Here is an 11277-nt window from a genome sequence, read left to right as displayed (position 1 = left end):
TTTTCTGACCTTGGTCACAGAAGAGGAGTAGCCAAATGTACTAAATGATTATCCAATTAATCCGAAACTCAAGGCGGGTGACGGTGAGGTGAGGATGTGTGGCATGCATTTTGATGTGTCTTGATTTAACAGCAATGGATTGTAAAATGGACCAAGGTTGTTCATAAAATGCCCAATTAAAATCTAATCAAATACAGCATAAAGGTCCTTTGCGTATTTAGGTTATCAAAAACATTTGTTGTATTTTAAGAGTCATCTTGGAGAAAACACTCTCATCTTCAAATGTAAGTTAAAGCATCATATATTTCTAAGGGATTTGGCTAATTTTATAGCTATTTTTAGAGACATCGTTTGTTCTCTACAAGAAACACATCGAGGATTGTTGCATGACTTTTCACACACACACACAGCTTTTTATGATTAGAATTCAAAGTTAAAGAGAATCAGAGTAGGCTACAAGCAGCGAGACAAAAAATTGTCAGGTGGAACAGAGGTAGAGCAGACATTTCATATATGGAACGTCTCTAACAGTTTATCCTAGACTCCACCCTCTGTGTTTGACTGGTACTTTTGCTGCATCTCATCAGCTGTCTCTCTACCCATTTCCTATCTAGCACACTGCAAATAAAGTCCACTTGTGCCACAAAAACCTTTAAAAATACAGGAGAATGTGGAAAATCGTGGAGCAATATCAGCAATAAGGTCACTCTTGTGACCCCACCCACTGCCACCCACTGACCGGCAGTCTTTTGACATTGCGTTTTCAGCTCTACAGACGCTACTTGTGCTGTGGAAGTTTTCAACACTACAAAAACGCTGTGGTAGCCTGGTTTCATTTGTGATCAAATTAGGTATGCTACCATGTTCTAATCTGAACCCCACTGAGGACAGGCTGAAAATAACAAAAGACAACAAACAACTGTAAGACTGGCTCAAAAGCACAGACCTTGGTACACATTATTCTCCTAAATAGTAGAAGAATGTGAAAAGTATGATCACTGCCAGCAAATACTCCACAACATTACAAGTCAAGTTGATCACATTACCAATGGGGATCTGTCTGCAACACCCTAGTATGTCATTATAGGCTTTTTGAACTATGATCTTATTGTTTTATCCAGATTAGTGACGGAACCACAACTTTCCAGGCTTCTTGAGTAGTGGGAGCAACAAAAACAAGCAGGATGTTGTTTCAGACATGCTTGATCATATACGAAATTACAAAAAAGTTTTATTTAAGAAAGTATGCACTACAGGAGATGTAAGAGTGTAGATACTATTTGGTATCCGAGACAATTTGAGGATTTTATGGTTTTCCTCGCTGTCATCTCCCCTGTGACTTTATTTTTTCAGAAAAAGTAAATTGTGAGAAATCCAGCTAAATTAAATTTCAAAGACAAGTTGAGGTTGCACAGCAGGGTGGGTGAATGCCTAGGTTATTTCAGCAAAGAGGTTTGACTGAATCAGAGTATGCAGACTGCATAAAGAGGGACAGCAAAACAAAAGTCACTCTCCTACTATCTTCTTCTCTTATACCCTTAAAGCCAAAAACAAAATGAACTTTGAAATGGGAAAGACAAAAGAAATAATAACAACTGGGAAATGGCTAATGTCAAGAAGATGATCTGACAAAAAAAAAACAGGAAGCATATATAGACAGGGAGGGAGTAATTACTGGTGATTACAAGAAAATTGTGAGGCTAATTAACTAAATATATGACAGCTGTGAGAGAGTGTGGTTAGAGGCACAAAGAGAGAATGGCAAGTTTCTTCCATTCAGTTGGATTCCTCCAGTCGAATTTCAACCGGGGCAGTCAGATCAAGGTGATGAGTTGGTACAAAGCAGAATCCTGCAAAGTGATAAAAATGTTAATTGGCACAGAACAGTCTATAATTATATAACGTGTTAAAGACAGGAGACAACAAGGAACAGTTTAATTTTAGTCTATGAATTCAGACTTTACATAAATTACTTTAAAGTTCAGTTTACACAGTGCTGACCACTGCCTCAGGTGTTCAGAAGCTGATGAATCTGAAGAAAGCTCAAAGACATTTAGGATATGTTTTAAACTGAGACCAATACATAACTTGCCAACATGTGAATGCTATCTTTGCCCCTTCGGTCCAAGTACACAGTCTGGTGTTCCAACAGGGCAAAAAGGAAAAGATACTTTGAATCTAAGGATTTACTTTGTGGTGCCAGAAGAGTGCACTCAGTGTTCTGATTTGCACACCTATTTAGCATTTGTATTATACTTTTGTTTATTGTCTGAGGTTAGACTGCACAGTTATTTCAGATTATCTCCAAAAGACCCATAATCTTGCTTTATTAGTGGATCACGACTCCCAGTGGTTGACCGATCTGACAAAGAGGCAGTCATTTAAAAAGGAACATAAAAACCTGCCACATAATAGCAAGGATTATTATTATTATTAAGTATTATTTGATGTTCTGGAAACCGAAGCTTACTTTTGAAGTCCTAAATCAGATAAATTGCTAGAGGACTGCATCAGTAACATCAGTTCTCACAGCTTTATATAATTGCCATGTTTTAGTTCCCGGAAGCCTGAGCATGCAAACAACACCTTTTATGCAATGTCATGACAGTATGTTTAAATCATTTGAAGTCCTTGTGAATCGAGAAATATTTGATCATGTTGTAGGACTGTGAAATTTTATTCACTTCAATTCAGTCTTGTTTATACAAAATGTAATCATAAAGCAAGTAAGCTACAGCAAATGTCATTTTCGATAAAAAATGCACCAGGCTTAATTTCTCTTTGCTTGAGCTGAGAGTAAATATCTGACCGCTCTCTGCCACAGTACATACACATGTACCTTTGACAAAAACTCACATGGCTATTTTCATGAAAACACCTGTCCATGAAAGTCAAACACTTTAACCTTAGGGCAACTGAACCATTCAACAAGCATGTTTTTTTTCCTCCTTTTTACAGCTGTGTCCTTGTTGTGCAAGCACTGACCACTATGTTGTTGACATTCATTCACCAGCAAACATTCTCCAGAGAATTAAACGGAGAGATATTCTCACAGAGAACATACACTGTATATACAGTTACACCAAAAGCACAGAGTTCAGATGAGATTTTTTTGACTTTATGTGGGTTACACCAAGGTGATTAAATCCATTCCTTTGTGTGTTCACCTTTAAGGTTTTGACAGCTCCACTGTACGGAGAGCCAGAGCTACCTCCCAGGGGCAAGCCTGAGAGCTGGGGTAGGCGTTGCACAGCATCCTGCATATTGTATGAGAACAATTTCTGATAATACCTTTCTGAAATAATTAGGAACATTTTTTATTTTACATTGACTAAGGCTGTAGACATCAGCCCTAAACAGCTGGATCAAGAGGGAGTTCTTTCAACTGATCAATTGGTGAATTTGTTTTTCTGAAAAGCAAAACTGAAAGGTGTTCACTGTAGCAGACCTGAGTACAGTGCACTTATAGAAAATGACTGTGTGCATGTTGTGTTCTCGTCGCTGTCCACCAGAGCTGAAGCTGATAAATATCTACAACTACGGCAAATTCATTTTACGCAGGACTCAGTGTGGATGAAACATATTCTCATTCAACTTTTTCTTCTGCAGGTGACAAAAATAATCACACAAAAGAAATCAGGCAGTAAAAAAAGGCCCTGCAGATTACAAAATAATTTTCTACCATTTTGGAAGGGGGCGGCCCATGGAGAAGCCTGGTCTCTGCTTCTTTTTCTCCCTCTGTTCATGGCAGAAGTTAGAGCTGCAGGTAAAGAAGAAAAACACTTTTTAGTTTGAGGACACAACAACAAATTCCCTCAACTCCCATCTGAAGGCAACATATGGAGAATGGTAACTCAGACCAATTCTTCTGATTCTGCAGCAATTGTCAAGAAAATCCGAGCTCATCCCACTTCCCCATGCTGGAGATTTTAGTTTAACAGTAATAATAAATAAAGTTATCTTTAAAATGAATCACTCAAGTGACATCAGGGCCCAACAGTAGACTTAAGTGTCAATAAAGTTAGTTTAACAGTAATAATAAATAAAGTTATCTTTAAAATGAATCACTCAAGTGATATCAAGGCCCAACAGTAGACTTAAGTGTCAATAAAATAAATCTAGTTGTGTGTGTTGTTTTTGTCTCATGCAAACTTTGCTTTAATTCTACTTTTTTCTATCTCCATCCATCCATTTTCTGGTCACCCTTGTCCCTAATGGGGTCGGGAGGGTTGCTGGTGCCCACCTCCAGCTACGTTCCGGGCGAGAGGCGGGGTACACCCTGGACAGGTCGCCAGTCTGTCGCAGGGCAACACAGAGACACACAGGACAAACAACCATGCACACACACACTCACACCTAGGGAGAATTTAGAGAAACCAATTGACCTGACAGTCATGTTTTTGGACTGTGGGAGGAAGCCGGAGTACCCGGAGAGAACCCACGCACGCACAGGGAGAACATGCAAACTCCATGCAGAAAGACCCCGGCCGGGAATCGAACCCAGGACCTTCTTGCTGCAAGGCAACAGTGCTACCAACTGCGCCACTGTGCAGCCCTTTTTTCTATCTAATCATAAGAAATCATAGTCAGTCAGAGAGAGTCATTAAACAGGAAAAGCAGGTTTCCTGGAAAAAGAGGAAGTTTCCAGCCTGCAGATTTATAAAAATAGCTGAGACTATTTTAAAGCATGAAAGTTTTAAAAAATTAAATCTAAACATTTTGAGTAATTTGATAAGATTCAAAGTAAAATACTTATATTAATATTGATTTACTTGTAATAATACTTACACTTATATTTGTGAGAACACTTATAAGAAAAACAAGCAAATGTAACTTTGGTATCAAATAATTAGAATAATAGATTATTCTTGGTTTCTTTTCAGAAAACATCTGTAATAACTCACATTAAGATTATAATAAGAATAATTAATAAGTTATGGTTATAAAATTATAAATGAATGCTAAATCAGAGAAGCTAAAGAAAATAAATGTGATATAAATGTGATTTTGACATTGAACTTGAAATGGTGTAAAAGGTTGTAAAACTGCAATTAAACATCACTGATATGTTGGAGGTAGATGGTAGGTGAAAGGTGACAGGAAGGGAAAAAGGGGAACTAACAGGAGAGCAGAGATGATCAGCACCTTATATGGAAACAGGAGGTTGAGCAGCCCTGAGACATTGGCACAGACATCATGACATGATGTCTCTTAAGACAGTGACGGATATGAGATCATCTGTCTAAGCAGACAGATGAACCCTATATAAGGTGGGTGCAAAAGATGAACCGTTCGTTGGATCCTCCGGGCAGCTTCGAGCCAAGATCGAGATGGACAAAGAACTCTGCAGCTGAAGAAGAGCCGGGGCCACGGAGCCGGAGACTGTCCTGCACATGGAGACCAACCCGTCTGGCCCACAATCTGTGGCTTCGAATCGCACTTCTCTCATCGGCTGGGTTCTGACCCCAAAGACAAAGATGAAGACAAAGGCAAGGAAGAAGAACTGGTGCCTTTTTTCCTGCCAGCACCAAGTCCTGTGTGACCTCAGCATCCATGCGGAGAAGAAGCTCATCGGACCTGCGGAGATCCTGGCCTTCGCCGATCAACATCTTCCTCCTGCTGCCACACCTTCTTCGTCGTCGTGCCAGGTCTGGGGTTCGAGGCGCCAAACTCCGTCCGTCTCTCTCTAAGGTTCCCTTTTTTAGTACTCAGTATCAGCAGTAGGGAAAGATAGACTAGATGATTGATTTTACTTATTTGATTATTTCTGCTACTGAATTAAGCTGTACTGACCCTTGCAAAAATGCCTTACTAATAAAATATTTAGCATAAAGAAAATCTAAAAGATGTTGTGGACATTCAGTTAATGAGTCGCCTTAAAGTTCTTTGATGGTTGTAAAATAGCTGTGATGTTTGATTCTGGAGAGGAAAAAGTGGAAAATGTTTTTAGGTTGCTGGTAGCCCATATTTAAAACCTCATCCTTGGGACTCGCCCGAGTCACTAAAACCTACCTGGTTCAATAACAAATGCAAGTTGTAAAATAGAGAACGAGCGACCGTTAACAGGTGTGCTCTGTGAAACTAGTTGGCTGTAGGCTGCTCAGTCTGGCTAATTCACAGGGGGAAGAAGGGTGGGACACCTGGATGTAGGCCGTCAGATAACCAGGCGAATCGTTTCTCGAAACCAGCTTAAACAGAGTTTACTTCAGTTCTGGACAGGGTAAATCCCAGCAGATTTAGGAAACTCAACGGACCCGTTAGACGGAGAGCTGGTAGCACATCTCCCCTCTCAGAAGAGGAAGTACGAGAGTGAGAGAGTAGAGACAGAAAGGAGGGGGGGGGTGTTGCGCAACAACAAGTGGCGCCCAACGTGGGGCCCAGTCTAACGGAGTAGGAGGGCCCTATGTGCCAAGTCAGTGAAAACAGATGTGAGGATCTGAATAGCTCACTTGGTTTGTTAACTCTTAGGGAATAGAGTTAATGGTGACTGATAAGGCCGTCAGTCACAACCCTTGCAGTAACTGTATAGCATACAGGTGAGGGAAAGCTTCTACTGAGGATAAATGACCGGATCCAGACAGTGAAGCTAGTAGCCAACATAGTCTAGACCCATCCCTGCTCGAAGGCTAAAGAGAGGCTTTGGGGGATAGACAACTCGAACCGACAGAGAGACGGAGTGATGGATGATCACTTCGAGGAGGAAAATCTGGGGAAGAAACCGGAGGAAGCCGGCCGTCCAGATCCTTTGGAAAATGAGGAGACCTCAACAGAACTGCATCAGCTTTCTGCACAGCTACCCAGGGCACCCAGGGCAGCGGATGGAAGGTTTGTTCATCAAGAGCACAGTCCCATGGGGTTCAGTCTGCATGGATGTAGCAGAGCCAATGGGGACAACAGGAAAGAGAGGTGAGAAGTACCTCTTGGTGCTGATGGACACCGTGACAACTGCTAGAAGAGCAGGTCTTCCCCTGCAGAGGAACTCCGTTCACGTCACAGAAAGCAGGGAGGCGAAGACACTTCTCCTTTTTGCTTAGGAAGGAAAAGGTAAGTTGCAGCTTGAAGTGTCACTGAAAACAGGGCAGAGAGTTTGGATTAAAGCTCAAGATCGGCCTGCAACTACGGTGATCAAGCTGAGATTCAACGCCCGAGATTTTGTAAAGTAAGTACTGAACTTCAACACAGTACTACTGATGAAGAAAGGGGTCCATGAGGAAGCAGTGCTCAAGCCAGTTCTTAGCTACAGTGAACCAGAACATTACAAGAAGATGGCCAGAGAATCAAGCACCATGCCATCCTATATTAGACTGGCCACTATTACAGGAAGGTTGCCGTTCAAAGAACAACTTCAAGGCTTTGGACTGGGAGGGCCGTGAAGAAATTGGATTATGCTAAAGAAGAACTCCTGTCACAAACTGATGGATTAAAATGGAAAAGGATTATGATTACGGATAAAGCGTCATGATGCTTATGCTTTTTGCTTTGCTCTGCTGAACAGCCAGAATTTGATTTTTTTTTTTTGAGGCCTTCTGTCTCAGCCCATCTTCCCTAAAGAACCATTCCACATCCTGAAGAACCGACAGTTCATCCAGCGAAGGTTCCTGTAGAAGAATCAGAGCGATCCAAGTTTTCTTCGACATTGTTTAAACTGAGAGGAAGATAAGGGTCACCTGTCACTGCAAGACCAGAACATGAGTAGCCTCAACTTACATGAGCACAAGCTATATTTTAGTATATAAATATATATTTATATATATTTTAGTATTAAAATGTAGTTTCAATAAGCAGCACTAAACCTCTAGTGCTGATATTACAGGCAACATAGAAGATGGCATTGAGCATATTCTTTCTATTAGTTTTCTTTTTGCAATATTTATTTTGATCCACGTGTTCATCATCATTATCGCTGCTCTTGGTTTTCTATATTTAACACACAAGAGGTTTGCTTTGATGGGAGGAGAAGTGGATGGTCCACATACAGAAGACATTGAATGCCAAAATTGCCACTCATGTCTCATTTATCTAAGAGTGTATGTAACAGAACAAGCTTGTAGATAAGTAAATGTCTATAAATGTATAAAGTGTTAAGGGCTGTGAGAGGTTGTTAAACAAAGAGTTAAAAACAAGCACTCTAATTACAAAGTGCAAAGTGACTGAACTATCATGTCAAATGCAAATCATTTCCTTGACTTGTCGCCTAGATTGAAATTTTGACTAAATTAATGGGTTTTTTTCTGTGAACCAAATAAAATATAATTTTTTTAATATGTATCCATGTCTAAACTTTTAACCTTGTTTCCTTCTGTTACAGAAAAAAAAAGTTTTTAAAACTGTAGACAGAATTATTGTGACATTGGAAACTGGCAGGAAGGTGACAGAACTGAAGATGGAGAGGAATAGATTGTAGCAAAATGGAGAGAGGGCAACAGGCTACATGCCACTGCCATGACACTGATGATCAAATGAATAAAATCTGTCTGCACCAACGGCAGAATGGAGACTTTTGTTGTGCTAGATACCTCCCTTCAGGGCCACTGCTGCCATCTGTAAGGCTATCCTTCACTGGATGTGATGGTTGGTCCCTATAATTAAAGTCCATGAGCAAATTGGAAGAGTCATCTCTCTGTGTACTTGGAAGTGAAAAAATATCAGATATATTATGCTGTATAATCCAACCTTGAATGATAGTTTAAAACAGTAATTGATGCATGCAGAGTGAAACACTAAAACCATTACTAGATATGTAAATCTTTATACTTTATATACTAGAAGACTGGTTTCTCAGCACGCACATAATAATAATAATAATAATAATAATAATAATAATAATAATAATAATAATAATAATAATAATAATAATAATGGCAGTTTAAAAATCACTTACAGTAAAAAAATTCTGACATTATAAAATTTACATTTTAAAAAAATGCCTTTGTCACTGTGTTTATAAACATTTGAAAAGAAATTGTTAAACACCTTGAAAAAAATATATGGAAGCATAATACAGTAAGAGCTGCATGGTATATAAATAATGCCAGGATATATAGTACAAATCTGGAACTTTATGAACATAATGCAGGGAGGAAGCAATTAATGTGTTGAGCCAAATGCATAGAATTTCTGTTCCAGATGTAGATACGAGTTATAGAAAACTGTCAGATACTGACAATACACACACTTTGGCATAGATTAATGTCAGTTTATTGTGCTGCCAAGGCAAATTAAAAAATCAGACTTTAGATAGTTTAAAAAAAAACAACTCATAAAATCATACTTTTTAATGGCTTTTATTTCTAAAATGACTTGACTTCCTGGTGTAGCCAAGATATTTTTGTCTTCTTCGAACTGACCTTTTTTTTTTATTTTCTATTAAACATATATATATATATATATATATATATATATATATATATATATAAATCATGGACATTTGTCTTTATATTCTGACTTTGCTGTGCAGCACTTTGGTCTAGCCAGGGTTGTTTACAATGTGCTTTATAAATTGGCAGATAAACAAGGAGCACAGGAAAAATCATGCTCATCCACTAATGATCATTAACTTTAGAATGAATTATTCAACACAGCTGTTTTCCTCCACAAAAGAACTACCATAGTTCCCACAACTTCCATCTTATCAGGCTTTGACATCATGAAAGCATTTAGCTCACATTCCAGTAATATGTGTCATTCCATAGAAGGAAGCATTATTCAGAGGAAAGCATCAATAATGCAAATAATGTACACTCTTGTTAAAATGAAAGTAACTTAATGCTGGGTGGCATATAGACATGGTGAAGAAGACTAGCTGAAGTAAAAGCAGAGAATCAGAATGGGCAAGAGATGGGATCTGAGTTGCCTTTTGTGACAAGTTTTGATTTCAGCTGTGATAATAAGAAGGTGGAGACAGAATTTAGTGTTATCAACATGAAAAGAAAATCAAAATGATGATGTAGGGTAATAGCGTGAGGGGTATTTTGTTAGCATACAATGAGACTTTTGCTGAGCACTGCTCAAACTGCTCCCAAAACGTTTCTTGTTTCTAATTGATCAGCTTTCAGATGATTTTCAAAAATGCAAAATGTCTTCTCAGCTTCTCTCTGTGTGTAGCAGCCATAGCGGTTTATATGCAAAAAAAAAAAACTTATTATCCTGTGCAATACAGGATAAGAAGTGGGTGATATAAATACGGTTGCTTATACAGTATTTATATCACCCACAAGGCTTGGCCAACAACAACGATTAAAGGCTCAACAGTTTGCAATTTCAGAATTTTTTCTGAATGTTTCAGTGCAGTTTCCAGGTACTGTATATGGTGTTGCTTTTTCCTTCACCAGACAGCAGATGCTGCAGCTAATGAGTCACTAAAACACTGCCTATTCCTTACTTTAAGAATGCTTTCTGTGTTGGGTTGTTATTATGTACTAAGCCTCTTTATTGTCAGACTCAATGCCAATTACACAAACCTTAATTATTGAACTTTTTTCTTCCCTAATCATTGAACGGCAGTAATTTTGAAAAAGGAAATACAGCCAAGATTTTTCCTGAGTGTAGAAAGGGGTGGAAAAAAAAACTGAGGGTAAGATACTGTGTAAATACAGTGCTTTCAGCTTGAGGCGGCCATGATAGATCAAAGAGTAACTTCCTGTAAAGATGTGTCAGTCTATCAGTCACATTAGCAGTCCAAGCGCTGCTCAATCAGCTGTAGTCTTTGTGAAAAGAATCCTTCTGTCCGCAATGTGTGTCCATCAGAAAGAAAATGTTGTATTGATTACACGTCTGGAAAACCTACAGACTGAAGCTGGAAGTGGCAGTCAGTGACTCAGATGTGTTCTGGTGACAGACTTAATGCTAAATGAAAAACAGCTCCGGAGGTGAATGAGAAAGCCATCAAGCAGATGTTTATTGTTCAGATAAAAAATAATTTCTTCCTGATAGTGTCACACAAACAGTTGGTGCCAGGCAGTTAAAGAAGCATATGCAAACTCACAACTGTCTGATTTTTTGATAAGACGACTGGCAATACTTTACCAGGGTTATGGAAATCTGCCAGTTGTGAATGCCAAGTTAGCAGCTCTGAGTAAATTCAAAGTATTCCTCTTGCAAAAAAACAATCAAAACAAAAAAAGAGAAAAAAACATGAGAAAAAAATAAAAAATAAAAACAAAATGATGTTATCAGCACCAACCTGTTTTCATAATTGTTTTTTTGCCATCCATATTGCTAGCTGACTATTTATGTTTACTTCATATTGTTTTCTGAATGTTGGCAGGTCAAACCTTT

General features: G+C 38.8%; 1 long non-coding RNA gene across 1 annotated transcript in view; it reads right to left on the bottom strand.

Moving 5' to 3' along the window:
• Window positions 1–1759: 1759 nt before the first annotated feature.
• LOC114139400 (uncharacterized) overlaps window positions 1760–11277 on the bottom strand; it is a 33355-nt gene continuing 23837 nt past the window's right edge. Inside the window, exons 4-5 of the long non-coding RNA XR_003594436.1 lie at window positions 3683–3760; window positions 1760–1850 (exon numbers count right to left, since the gene is read on the bottom strand). This is a non-coding gene — a long non-coding RNA (uncharacterized LOC114139400). The remainder of the gene's footprint in view (window positions 1851–3682; window positions 3761–11277) is intronic.

Source organism: Xiphophorus couchianus, chromosome 23 (genome assembly GCF_001444195.1).
Source record: "Xiphophorus couchianus chromosome 23, X_couchianus-1.0, whole genome shotgun sequence".
Lineage (NCBI taxonomy): Eukaryota > Metazoa > Chordata > Actinopteri > Cyprinodontiformes > Poeciliidae > Xiphophorus > Xiphophorus couchianus.
The sequence above is the reverse complement of the archived record's forward strand: the minus strand, read 5'-3'. Positions and strand labels throughout refer to the sequence as shown.